Source organism: Hydractinia symbiolongicarpus, chromosome 2 (genome assembly GCF_029227915.1).
Source record: "Hydractinia symbiolongicarpus strain clone_291-10 chromosome 2, HSymV2.1, whole genome shotgun sequence".
Classification (NCBI taxonomy): Eukaryota; Metazoa; Cnidaria; class Hydrozoa; order Anthoathecata; family Hydractiniidae; genus Hydractinia; species Hydractinia symbiolongicarpus.
This window is the reverse complement of record NC_079876.1, coordinates 29,305,691-29,319,813: the sequence shown is the minus strand read 5'-3', so window position 1 is coordinate 29,319,813 and position 14,123 is coordinate 29,305,691. Positions and strand designations below refer to the sequence as shown.

Genomic DNA, 14,123 nt, shown 5'->3' with positions numbered 1-14,123 from the left:
CTAGGTTAACCTGTGTGATAAGATGAATGAAGGATGCTTGCAGAATTTTAACCGTGGAAATGCGTTAACATGACACCTTGTGTTAAATTATCCCACAGGGCAAAATAGACAAGCCCCAATAATTCTTCAAGCCGTTACTTCACGATACGCAATAATGCCTTTCATATCTGAAACTTTCAAACTCAAAATCCCAAATATTACCATCCCATTTTGCAGTTCCATTCATTTTATTGAGTTATCAAAAGGGCAAATTATTGAAAAATCTAAAGGTCGTCAAATGGTAGTGCTCTTGCGCGATTTAGAATACTAAGGTTCATTGCCAGTACGTTTTCCAAGTTCAAGTAACCTTGGTAACCTGAAATTTCAACCAGGGTGGCCGAGTGGTTAAGGCGTTGGACTTAAGTTCCAATGGACGATTGTCCGCGTGGGTTCGAACCCCGCCTCTGGTATTAGCTAGGTTTATCTGGGTGATAAGATGATTGAAGGATGGTTGGAGAATTTAAAGGTGGAAATCTGTTTGCCATGACACGTTGTGGAGATGTATCGAACCTGGAGAAATAGAACAGCTGCAATAGTTGTACCAGCCGTTATTTCACAATGCGCAATTATTCCTTCCATATCTCAAATTTTCAAACTCAAAATCCCAAATATTACCATAATTTTCTGCAGTTCCAGTCAATTTGTTGAATTATCAAAACGGCAAATTATTAAAGTAATAAGAAGATCGACAGATGTTAATGCTCTTACACGATTTAGAATATTAAGGTTCATTGCCAGTACTTTTTCCAAGTTCAAGTAATCTTGGTAACCTGAAATTTCAACCAGGGTGGCCGAGTGGTTAAGGCGTTGGTCTTAAGTTCCAATGCACGGTTGTCCGCGTGGGTTCGAACCCCACTTCTGCTATTAGCTGGGTTAATCTGTGTGATAAGATCATTAAAGGATGCTTGGAGAGTTTTAACCGTGGAAATGTGTTTACATGATACGTTGTGTTGAATTATCCCACATGGCGAAATAGAATAGCCCCAATAATTCTTCAAGCCGTTACTTCACGATACGCAATAATGCCTTTCATATCTGAAACTTTCAAACTCAAAATCCCAAATATTACCATCCCATTTTGCAGTTCCATTCATTTTATTGAGTTATCAAAAGGGCAAATTATTGAAAAATCTAAAGGTCGTCAAATGGTAGTGCTTTTGGGCCATTTAGAATACTAAGGTTCCAGTCCCGTACCCTTTCCAATTTCAAGTAACTTTATTAACTTAATTGTTCAACTAGGGTGGCCGAGTGGTTAAAGCGTTGGACTTAAGTTCCATTGGACGATTCTCCGAGTGGGTTCGAACCCCACCTCTGGAATTAGCTAGGTTAACGGTTTGGATAAGATGATTGAAGTATGCTTGGAGAATTTAAACGTGGAAATGTGTTTGCCATGACACGTTGTGGCGAAGTATCGAACTTTGAGAAGTAGAATACTTGCAATAGTTGTATCGGCCGTTATTTCACAATGCGCAATTATTCCTTCCATATCTCAAAATTTCAATCTCAAAATCCCATATATTACCATACTTTTTTGCAGTTCCAGTCAATTTGTTGAATTATCAAAACGGCAAATTGTTAAAGTAATAAGAACATGGACAGATGTTAAAGCTCTTACACGATTTAGAATATTAAGGTTCATTGCCAGTACGTTTTACAAGTTCAAGTAACCTTGGTAACCTGAAATTTCAACCAGGGTGGCTGAGTGGTTAAGGTGTGGGACTTAATTTCCAATGGACGATTGTTCCCGTGGGTTCGAACCCCACCTAGGTTAACGTTTCGCGGTCCTTTTCCTTGAGACTATCAAATTATTTGTATTTTGTTCTCTGACTGTCCTACCGCTATCATTTAAACAAAATATATATAGTTTTAAAGATTTGTATACACAATGACCGTAAGCGATTTACATTCATGTGACTCTTGCTGGAATTTTTAAGTAAATTTTCGTATGTACTTACCGTATCATTATACAGAAATCTTAATGCTCGTTTTTGTATCATTTCGACTTTAGATAAAGACTTAGAAGAAGAAAAATGCCATATAAGGGAACAATAATTGAAATTTGCGTAGATAAAACTTTGAACTAAAACATATTTTGCTTGAAAGGATAAGAAACTTCTTAATCGAAATAAGGCATTTAGTTGGGCTATACGCAATAATGCCTTCCCTATCTCAAAATTTCAAACTCAAAATCTCAATTATTAACATCACTTTTTGCAGTTTCAATCAATTTAATGAATTATCAAAGCGGCAAGTTATTAAAGCAATAAGAAGGTCGACAGATGTCAATGCTCTTACATAATTTAGAAAACTAATGTTCATTTCCCGTACTTTTTCCAAATTCAAGTAACCTTATTAACCTGAAACTCCAACCAGGGTGGCTGAGTGGTTTAGGCGATGGACTTAAGTTCCAATGACAATTGCCCGCGTGGGTTCGAACCCCAACTCTGGTATTTGCTAGATAAACCTGTGTGATAAGATGATTGAAGGATGCTTGGGGAATTTCAACGTGGAAATGTGTTTGCCATGACATGTTCGGGCGAAGTAACGCACATGTTGAAATAGAATGGCCGCAATAATTCTACTGGCCGTTATTTCACGATGTGCATTTATGCCTTCCATATCTCAAAATGTCAAACTCAAAGTCCCAAATATTACCATCCTATTTTGCAATTCCATTCATTTTGTTGAGTTATCGAAACGGCAAATTATTGAACAATCTCAAGGTCGTCAAATGGTAATGCTCCTGCGCGAAATAGAATACTAAGGTTCATTGCCAGTACGTTTTCCAAGTTCAAGTAACCTTGGTAGCCTGAAATTTTAACCAGGGTGGCCGAGTGGTTAAGTCGTTGGACTTAAGTTCCAATGGACGATTGTCCGCGTGGGTTCGAACCCCAACTCTGGTATTAGCTGGGTTAACCTGTGTGTTAAGATGAATAAATGATGCTTGCAGAGTTTTAACCGTGGAAATGTGTTGCCATGACACGTTGTGGTGAAATATCGAACATGGAGAATTAAAATAGCTGCAGTAATTCAACAAGCCGTTATTTCACGATGAGCAATTTTTCCTTCCATGTCACCAAATTTCAAGTTTAAAATCTCAAGGATTACCATCCCTTTTCGCAGATCCAGTCAATTTGTTGAATTATCGAAGCGGAAAATTATTAAAGAAAAAAGAAAGTCAACAGATGTGAATGCTCTTGCACGGTTGAGAATGCTAAGGTTCATTGCCAGTACTTTTTTCAAGTTCAATTAACCTTATTAACCTGAAATTTCAACAAGGGTGGCCGAGTGGTTAAGGCGTTGGTCTTAAGTTCCAATGGACCATTGTCCGCGTGAGTTCGAACCCCACCTCTGGCATTAGTTAGGTTAACCTGTGTGATAAGATGTTTGAAGGATTCTTGGAGAGTTTAAGCAGTGGAAATGTATTACCATGGCATGTTTTGGTAAAGTATCGCACATGGCGAGATAGAGTAGCCCAATAATTCTACAAGCCGTTATTTCACGATGCTCAATTACACCTTCTATGTCTCAAAATTTCAAACACAAAATCCCAAGTATTACCATCCCTTCTTGCAGCTCCATTCATTGTGTTGAGTTTTTAAAATGGCAACTTATTAAAAAATCTGAAGGTCGTCAAATGGTAATTCTCTAGGGCGATTTTGAATACTAACGTTCATTTCCCGTACTTTTTCCAAATTCAAGTAACCTTATTAACCTGAAACTCCAACCAGGGTGGCTGAGTGGTTAAGGCGATGGACTTAAGTTCCAATGACAATTGCCCGCGTGGGTTCGAACCCCACCTCTGGTATTTGCTAGATAAACCTTTGTGATAAGATGATTGAAGGATGCTTGGGGAATTTCAACGTGGAAATGTGTTTGCCATGACACGTTCGGGCGAAGTAACGCACATGTTGAAATAGAATGGCCGCGATAATTCTACTGGCCGTTATTTCACGATGTGCATTTATGCCTTCCATATCTCAAAATGTCAAACTCAAAGTCCCAAATATTACCATCCTATTTTGCAATTCCATTCATTTTGTTGAGTTATCGAAACGGCAAATTATTGAACAATCTCAAGGTCGTCAAATGGTAATGCTCCTGCGCGAAATAGAATACTAAGGTTCATTGCCAGTACGTTTTCCAAGTTCAAGTAACCTTGGTAGCCTGAAATTTCAACCAGGGTGGCCGAGTGGTTAAGTCGTTGGACTTAAGTTCCAATGGACGATTGTCCGCGTGGGTTCGAACCCCACCTCTGGTATTAGCTGGGTTAACCTGTGTGATAAGATGAATAAATGATGCTTGCAGAGTTTTAACCGTGGAAATGCGTTAACATGACACCTTGTGTTGAATTATCCCACAGGGCAAAATAGAATAGTCCCAATAATTCTACCAGCAGTTACTTCACGATACGCAATAATGCCTTCCATATCTCAAAATTTCAAACTCAAAATCTCAATTTTTAAAATCACTTTTTGCAGTTTCAATCAATTTAATGAATTATCAAAGCGGCAAGTTATTAAAGCAATAAGAAGGTCGACAGATGTCAATGCTCTTACATAATTTAGAAAACTAAGGTTTATTGCCAGTACTTTTTCCAAGTCCATGTAACCTTGGTAACCCGAAATTTCAACCAGGGTGGCCGAGTGGTTAAGGTGTTGGACTTAAGTTCCACTGGACAATTGTCCGCGTGGGTTCAAACACCACCTCTGGTATTAGCTAGGTTAACCTTTGTGATAAGATGATTGAAGGATGCTTGGAGAATTTAAACGTGGAAATGTGTTTGCCATGACACGTTGTGGCGAAGTATCGAACTTGGAGAAGTAGAATTGCTGCAAGAATTCTACCAGACGTTATTTCACAATGCGCAATTATTCCTTCCATATCTTAAAATTTCAAACTTAAAATCCCAAATATTACCATACCATTTTACAGTTCCAGTCAATTTGTTGAATTGTCAAAACGGCAAATTATTGAGAAGATCGACAGATGCTAATGCTGTTACACGATTTAGAATATTAAGGTTCATTGCCAGTACTTTTTCCAAGTACATGTAAGCTTGGTAACCCGAAATTTCAACCAGGGTGGCCGAGTGGTTAAGGTGTTGGACTTAACTTCCACTGGACAATTGTCCGCGTGGGTTCGAACCCCACCTCTGGTATTAGCTAGGTTAACCTGTGTGATAAGATGATTGTAGGATGCTCGGAGTGTTTTTGCGTGGAAATGCGTTAACATGACACGTTGTGTTGAATTATCTCACATGGCGAAATAGAATAGCTGCAATAATTCTACTAGCCGTCATTTCACGATGCGCATTTATGCCTTCCATATCTCAAAATGTCAAACTCAAAATCCCAAATAATACCATCCCTTTTTGCAGTTCCAGTCAATTTGTTGAATTATCAAAGCGGCAAATTATAAAAGAATTAAGGATGTCCACAGTTGTTATTGCTCTTGCACGCTTTATAGTACTAAGGTTCATTGGCAGTACTTTTTCCAAGTTCAAGTAACCTTATTAACCTGCAATTCTAACCGGGGCGGCCGAGTGGTTAAGGCGTTGGACTTAAGTTCCAATGGACGAGTGTCCGCGGGGGTTCGAACCCCACCTCTGTTATAAGCAAAGTTAACCTTTGTGATAAAATGATTGAAGGATGCCTGGAGAGTTTTAGCAGTGGAAATGTATTACCATGACATGTTGTGCTAATGTATCGCACATGGCGAAATAGAATAGCCCCAATAATTCTACCAGCCGTTATTTCACGACGGGCAATTATTCCTTCCATTTTTCAAAATTTCAAACTCAAAATCCCAAATATTACCATCCTTTTTTGTAGTTCCAGTCAATTTATAGAATTATCAAGGCGGGAAAATATTAAAGAAATAAGGATGCCCACAGTTGTTATTTCTCTTGCACGCTTTATAGTACTAAGGTGCATTGCCAGTACTTTTTCCAAGTTCAAGTAACCTTATTAACCTGAAATTTCAACCAGGGTTCCCGAGTTGTTAAGGCGTTGGACTTAAGTTCCAATGGACGATTGCCCCCGTGGGTTCGAACCCACCTCTGTTATTAGCTGGGTTAACCTGTGTGATAAGGTGTTTGAAGGATGCTTGGAGAGTTTTAACCGTGCAAATGTGTTTCCATGACACATTGTGGTAAAGTATCGCACATGGCGAATCAGAATAGCCCCAATAATTCTACCAGCCGTTATTTCACGATGCGCAATTATTCCTTCCATTTCTCAAAATTTCAAACTCAAAATCCCAAATATTACCATCTCTTTTTGCAGTTTCAGTCAATTTGTTGAATTATCAAGGCGTAATTTATGAAGAAAATAACAACGTCGACAGGTGTTAACGCTCTTGCACGATGGAGAATGCTAAGGTTCATTGCCAGGACTTTTTCCAAGTTCAAGTAACCTTATTAACCTGAAATTTCAACCAGGGTGGCCGAGTTGTTAAGGCGTTGGACTTAAGTTCCAATGGACGATTGCCTGCGTGGGTTCGAACCCACCTCTGTTATTAGCTGGGTTAACCTGTGTGATAAGATGATTGAAGGATGCTTGGAGAGTTTTAACCGTGGAAATTTGTTACCACGACAGGTTGTGGCGAAGTATGGAACATGACGAAATAGAATAGTCCTAATAATTCTACCAGCCGTTATTTCAAGATGCTCAATTATTCTTTCCATATCTCAAAACTTCAATCTCAAAATCCAAAATATTACCATCCCTTTTTGCTGTTCCAGTCAACTTATTGAATTATTGAAGCGCAAAGTTATTAAAGAATCAACAACGTCGACAGATGTTAATGCTCTTGCACGATTTAGAATGCTGAGGATTATTGCCAGTACTTTTTCCAAGTTCAAGTAACCTTATTAACCTGAAATTTCAACAAGGGTGGCCGAGTGGTTTAGGCGTTGGACTTAAGTTCCAATGGACGATTGTCCGCGTGAGTTCGAACCCCACCTCTGGCATTAGTTAGGTTAACCTGTGTGATAAGATGTTTGAAGGATTCTTGGAGAGTTTAAGCAGTGGAAATGTATAACCATGGCATGTTTTGGTAAAGTATCGCACATGGCGAGATAGAGTAGCCCCAATAATTCTACCAGCCGTTATTTCACGATGCTCAAATACACCTTCCATGTCTCAAAATTTCAAACACAAAATCCCAAGTATTACCATCCCTTTTTTCAGCTCCATTCATTGTGTTGAGTTTTTAAAATGGCAACTTATTAAAAAATCTGAAGGTCGTCAAATGGTAATTCTCTAGGGCGATTTAGAATACTAACGTTCATTTCCCGTACTTTTTCCAAATTCAAGTAACCTTATTAACCTGAAACTCCAACCAGGGTGGCTGAGTGGTTAAGGCGATGGACTTAAGTTCCAATAACAATTGCCCCCGTGGGTTCGAACCCCACCTCTGGTATTTGCTAGATAAACCTGTGTGATAAGATGATTGAAGGATGCTTGGGGAATTTCAACGTGGAAATGTGTTTGCCATGACATGTTCGGGCGAAGTATCAAACTTGGAAAAATAGAATAGCTACAATAATTTTACCAGTCGTTATTTCACGATGTGCATTTATTCCTTCCATATCTCAAAATTTCAAACTCAAAATCCCAAATATTACCATACTTTTTTGCAGTTCCAGTCAATTTGTTCAATTATCAAAGCGGCAAATTATTGAAGAAATAAGGACTTCGACAGATGTGAATGCTCTTGCACGATTGAGAATGCTAAGGTTCATTGCCAGTACTTTTTCCAAGTTCAAGTAACCTTATTAACCTGAAATTTCAACAAGGGTGGCCGAGTGGTTAAGGCGTTGGACTTAAGTTCCAATGGACGATTGTCCGCGTGAGTTCGAACCCCACCTCTGGCATTAGTTAGGTTAACCTGTGTGATAAGATGTTTGAAGGATTCTTGGAGAGTTTAAGCAGTGGAAATGTATTACCATGGCATGTTTTGGTAAAGTATCGCACATGGCGAGATAGAGTAGCCCCAATAATTCTACAAGCCGTTATTTCACGATGCTCAGTTATACCTTCCATATCTCAAAATTTCAAACACAAAATCCCAAGTATTACAATCCCTTTTTGCAGCTCCATTCATTGTGTTGAGTTTTTAAAATTGCAACTTATTAAAAAATCTGAAGGTCGTCAAATGGTAATTCTCTAGGGCGATTTAGAATACTAATGTTCATTTCCCGTACTTTTTCCAAATTCAAGTAACCTTATTAACCTGAAACTCCAACCAGGGTGGCTGAGTGGTTAAGGCGATGGACTTAAGTTCCAATGACAATTGCCCGCGTGGGTTCGAACCCCAACTCTGGTATTTGCTAGATAAACCTGTGTGATAAGATGATTGAAGGATGCTTGGGGAATTTCAACGTGGAAATGTGTTTGCCATGACACGTTCGGGCGAAGTAACGCACATGTTGAAATAGAATGGCCGCGATAATTCTACTGGCCGTTATTTCACGATGTGCATTTATGCCTTCCATATCTCAAAATGTCAAACTCAAAGTCCCAAATATTACCATCCTATTTTGCAATTCCATTCATTTTGTTGAGTTATCGAAACGGCAAATTATTGAACAATCTCAAGGTCGTCAAATGGTAATGCTCCTGCGCGAAATAGAATACTAAGGTTCATTGCCAGTACGTTTTCCAAGTTCAAGTAACCTTGGTAGCCTGAAATTTCAACCAGGGTGGCCGAGTGGTTAAGTCGTTGGACTTAAGTTCCAATGGACGATTGTCCGCGTGGGTTCGAACCCCACCTCTGGTATTAGCTGGGTTAACCTGTGTGATAAGATGAATAAATGATGCTTGCAGAGTTTTAACCGTGGAAATGCGTTAACATGACACCTTGTGTTGAATTATCCCACAGGGCAAAATAGAATAGTCCCAATAATTCTACCAGCCGTTACTTCACGATACGCAATAATGCCTTCCATATCTCAAAATTTCAAACTCAAAATCTCAATTTTTAAAATCACTTTTTGCAGTTTCAATCAATTTAATGAATTATCAAAGCGGCAAGTTATTAAAGCAATAAGAAGGTCGACAGATGTCAATGCTCTTACATAATTTAGAAAACTAAGGCTTATTGCCAGTACTTTTTCCAAGTCCATGTAACCTTGGTAACCCGAAATTTCAACCAGGGTGGCCGAGTGGTTAAGGTGTTGGACTTAAGTTCCACTGGACAATTGTCCGCGTGGGTTCAAACACCACCTCTGGTATTAGCTAGGTTAACCTTTGTGATAAGATGATTGAAGGATGCTTGGAGAATTTAAACGTGGAAATGTGTTTGCCATGACACGTTGTGGCGAAGTATCGAACTTGGAGAAGTAGAATTGCTGCAAGAATTCTACCAGACGTTATTTCACAATGCGCAATTATTCCTTCCATATCTTAAAATTTCAAACTTAAAATCCCAAATATTACCATACCATTTTACAGTTCCAGTCAATTTGTTGAATTGTCAAAACGGCAAATTATTGAGAAGATCGACAGATGCTAATGCTGTTACACGATTTAGAATATTAAGGTTCATTGCCAGTACTTTTTCCAAGTACATGTAAGCTTGGTAACCCGAAATTTCAACCAGGGTGGCCGAGTGGTTAAGGTGTTGGACTTAACTTCCACTGGACAATTGTCCGCGTGGGTTCGAACCCCACCTCTGGTATTAGCTAGGTTAACCTGTGTGATAAGATGATTGTAGGATGCTCGGAGTGTTTTTGCGTGGAAATGCGTTAACATGACACGTTGTGTTGAATTATCTCACATGGCGAAATAGAATAGCTGCAATAATTCTACTAGCCGTCATTTCACGATGCGCATTTATGCCTTCCATATCTCAAAATGTCAAACTCAAAATCCCAAATAATACCATCCCTTTTTGCAGTTCCAGTCAATTTGTTGAATTATCAAAGCGGCAAATTATAAAAGAATTAAGGATGTCCACAGTTGTTATTGCTCTTGCACGCTTTATAGTACTAAGGTTCATTGGCAGTACTTTTTCCAAGTTCAAGTAACCTTATTAACCTGCAATTCTAACCGGGGCGGCCGAGTGGTTAAGGCGTTGGACTTAAGTTCCAATGGACGAGTGTCCGCGGGGGTTCGAACCCCACCTCTGTTATAAGCAAAGTTAACCTTTGTGATAAAATGATTGAAGGATGCCTGGAGAGTTTTAGCAGTGGAAATGTATTACCATGACATGTTGTGCTAATGTATCGCACATGGCGAAATAGAATAGCCCCAATAATTCTACCAGCCGTTATTTCACGACGGGCAATTATTCCTTCCATTTTTCAAAATTTCAAACTCAAAATCCCAAATATTACCATCCTTTTTTGTAGTTCCAGTCAATTTATAGAATTATCAAGGCGGGAAAATTTTAAAGAAATAAGGATGCCCACAGTTGTTATTTCTCTTGCACGCTTTATAGTACTAAGGTGCATTGCCAGTACTTTTTCCAAGTTCAAGTAACCTTATTAACCTGAAATTTCAACCAGGGTTCCCGAGTTGTTAAGGCGTTGGACTTAAGTTCCAATGGACGATTGCCTGCATGGGTTCGAACCCACCTCTGTTATTAGCTGGGTTAACCTCTGTGATAAGGTGTTTGAAGGATGCTTGGAGAGTTTTAACCGTGCAAATGTGTTTCCATGACACATTGTGGTAAAGTATCGCACATGGCGAATCAGAATAGCCCCAATAATTCTACCAGCCGTTATTTCACGATGCGCAATTATTCCTTCCATTTCTCAAAATTTCAAACTCAAAATCCCAAATATTACCATCTCTTTTTGCAGTTTCAGTCAATTTGTTGAATTATCAAGGCGTAATTTATGAAGAAAATAACAACGTCGACAGGTGTTAACGCTCTTGCACGATGGAGAATGCTAAGGTTCATTGCCAGGACTTTTTCCAAGTTCAAGTAACCTTATTAACCTGAAATTTCAACCAGGGTGGCCGAGTTGTTAAGGCGTTGGACTTAAGTTCCAATGGACGATTGCCTGCGTGGGTTCGAACCCACCTCTGTTATTAGCTGGGTTAACCTGTGTGATAAGATGATTGAAGGATGCTTGGAGAGTTTTAACCGTGGAAATTTGTTACCACGACAGGTTGTGGCGAAGTATGGAACATGACGAAATAGAATAGTCCTAATAATTCTACCAGCCGTTATTTCAAGATGCTCAATTATTCTTTCCATATCTCAAAACTTCAAGCTCAAAATCCAAAATATTACCATCCCTTTTTGCTGTTCCAGTCAACTTATTGAATTATTGAAGCGCAAAGTTATTAAAGAATCAACAACGTCGACAGATGTTAATGCTCTTGCACGATTTAGAATGCTGAGGATTATTGCCAGTACTTTTTCCAAGTTCAAGTAACCTTATTAACCTGAAATTTCAACAAGGGTGGCCGAGTGGTTAAGGCGTTGGACTTAAGTTCCAATGGACGATTGTCCGCGTGAGTTCGAACCCCACCTCTGGCATTAGTTAGGTTAACCTGTGTGATAAGATGTTTGAAGGATTCTTGGAGAGTTTAAGCAGTGGAAATGTATTACCATGGCATGTTTTGGTAAAGTATCGCACATGGCGAGATAGAGTAGCCCCAATAATTCTACAAGCCGTTATTTCACGATGCTCAGTTATACCTTCCATATCTCAAAATTTCAAACACAAAATCCCAAGTATTACCATCCCTTTTTGCAGCTCCATTCATTGTGTTGAGTTTTTAAAATGGCAACTTATTAAAAAATCTGAAGGTCGTCAAATGGTAATTCTCTAGGGCGATTTAGAATACTAATGTTCATTTCCCGTACTTTTTCCAAATTCAAGTAACCTTATTAACCTGAAACTCCAACCAGGGTGGCTGAGTGGTTAAGGCGATGGACTTAAGTTCCAATGACAATTGCCCGCGTGGGTTCGAACCCCAACTCTGGTATTTGCTAGATAAACCTGTGTGATAAGATGATTGAAGGATGCTTGGGGAATTTCAACGTGGAAATGTGTTTGCCATGACACGTTCGGGCGAAGTAACGCACATGTTGAAATAGAATGGCCGCAATAATTCTACTGGCCGTTATTTCACGATGTGCATTTATGCCTTCCATATCTCAAAATGTCAAACTCAAAGTCCCAAATATTACCATCCTATTTTGCAATTCCATTCATTTTGTTGAGTTATCGAAACGGCAAATTATTGAACAATCTCAAGGTCGTCAAATGGTAATGCTCCTGCGCGAAATAGAATACTAAGGTTCATTGCCAGTACGTTTTCCAAGTTCAAGTAACCTTGGTAGCCTGAAATTTCAACCAGGGTGGCCGAGTGGTTAAGTCGTTGGACTTAAGTTCCAATGGACGATTGTCCGCGTGGGTTCGAACCCCACCTCTGGTATTAGCTGGGTTAACCTGTGTGATAAGATGAATAAATGATGCTTGCAGAGTTTTAACCGTGGAAATGCGTTAACATGACACCTTGTGTTGAATTATCCCACAGGGCAAAATAGAATAGTCCCAATAATTCTACCAGCCGTTACTTCACGATACGCAATAATGCCTTCCATATCTCAAAATTTCAAACTCAAAATCTCAATTTTTAAAATCACTTTTTGCAGTTTCAATCAATTTAATGAATTATCAAAGCGGCAAGTTATTAAAGCAATAAGAAGGTCGACAGATGTCAATGCTCTTACATAATTTAGAAAACTAAGGTTTATTGCCAGTACTTTTTCCAAGTCCATGTAACCTTGGTAACCCGAAATTTCAACCAGGGTGGCCGAGTGGTTAAGGTGTTGGACTTAAGTTCCACTGGACAATTGTCCGCGTGGGTTCAAACACCACCTCTGGTATTAGCTAGGTTAACCTTTGTGATAAGATGATTGAAGGATGCTTGGAGAATTTAAACGTGGAAATGTGTTTGCCATGACACGTTGTGGCGAAGTATCGAACTTGGAGAAGTAGAATTGCTGCAAGAATTCTACCAGACGTTATTTCACAATGCGCAATTATTCTTTCCATATCTTAAAATTTCAAACTTAAAATCCCAAATATTACCATACCATTTTACAGTTCCAGTCAATTTGTTGAATTGTCAAAACGGCAAATTATTGAGAAGATCGACAGATGCTAATGCTGTTACACGATTTAGAATATTAAGGTTCATTGCCAGTACTTTTTCCAAGTACATGTAAGCTTGGTAACCCGAAATTTCAACCAGGGTGGCCGAGTGGTTAAGGTGTTGGACTTAACTTCCACTGGACAATTGTCCGCGTGGGTTCGAACCCCACCTCTGGTATTAGCTAGGTTAACCTGTGTGATAAGATGATTGTAGGATGCTCGGAGTGTTTTTGCGTGGAAATGCGTTAACATGACACGTTGTGTTGAATTATCTCACATGGCGAAATAGAATAGCTGCAATAATTCTACTAGCCGTCATTTCACGATGCGCATTTATGCCTTCCATATATCAAAATGTCAAACTCAAAATCCCAAATAATACCATCCCTTTTTGCAGTTCCAGTCAATTTGTTGAATTATCAAAGCGGCAAATTATAAAAGAATTAAGGATGTCCACAGTTGTTATTGCTCTTGCACGCTTTATAGTACTAAGGTTCATTGGCAGTACTTTTTCCAAGTTCAAGTAACCTTTTTAATCTGCAATTCTAACCGGGGCGGCCGAGTGGTTAAGGCGTTGGACTTAAGTTCCAATGGACGAGTGTCCGCGGGGGTTCGAACCCCACCTCTGTTATAAGCAAAGTTAACCTTTGTGATAAAATGATTGAAGGATGCCTGGAGAGTTTTAGCAGTGGAAATGTATTACCATGACATGTTGTGCTAATGTATCGCACATGGCGAAATAGAATAGCCCCAATAATTCTACCAGCCGTTATTTCACGACGGGCAATTATTCCTTCCATTTTTCAAAATTTCAAACTCAAAATCCCAAATATTACCATCCTTTTTTGTAGTTCCAGTCAATTTATAGAATTATCAAGGCGGGAAAATATTAAAGAAATAAGGATGCCCACAGTTGTTATTTCTCTTGCACGCTTTATAGTACTAAGGTGCATTGCCAGTA

At 39.1% G+C, this 14,123-nt stretch overlaps 4 non-coding genes across 4 annotated transcripts; all 4 read left to right on the top strand.

Annotated features, from left to right (window-relative positions):
* The first annotated feature begins 366 nt into the window (after positions 1-366).
* On the top strand, positions 367-449 carry Trnal-uaa (transfer RNA leucine (anticodon UAA)). Its single transcript has one exon. It is a non-coding gene; the product is annotated as a tRNA-Leu (tRNA).
* A 3,768-nt stretch (positions 450-4,217) lies between these two features.
* Positions 4,218-4,300, top strand: Trnal-uaa (transfer RNA leucine (anticodon UAA)). Its single transcript has one exon. It is a non-coding gene; the product is annotated as a tRNA-Leu (tRNA).
* Positions 4,301-8,740: 4,440 nt separating this feature from the next.
* Positions 8,741-8,823, top strand: Trnal-uaa (transfer RNA leucine (anticodon UAA)). Its single transcript has one exon. It is a non-coding gene; the product is annotated as a tRNA-Leu (tRNA).
* Positions 8,824-12,357: 3,534 nt separating this feature from the next.
* Trnal-uaa (transfer RNA leucine (anticodon UAA)) lies at positions 12,358-12,440 on the top strand. The gene has a single exon. It is a non-coding gene; the product is annotated as a tRNA-Leu (tRNA).
* The last annotated feature ends 1,683 nt before the right edge of the window (positions 12,441-14,123 follow it).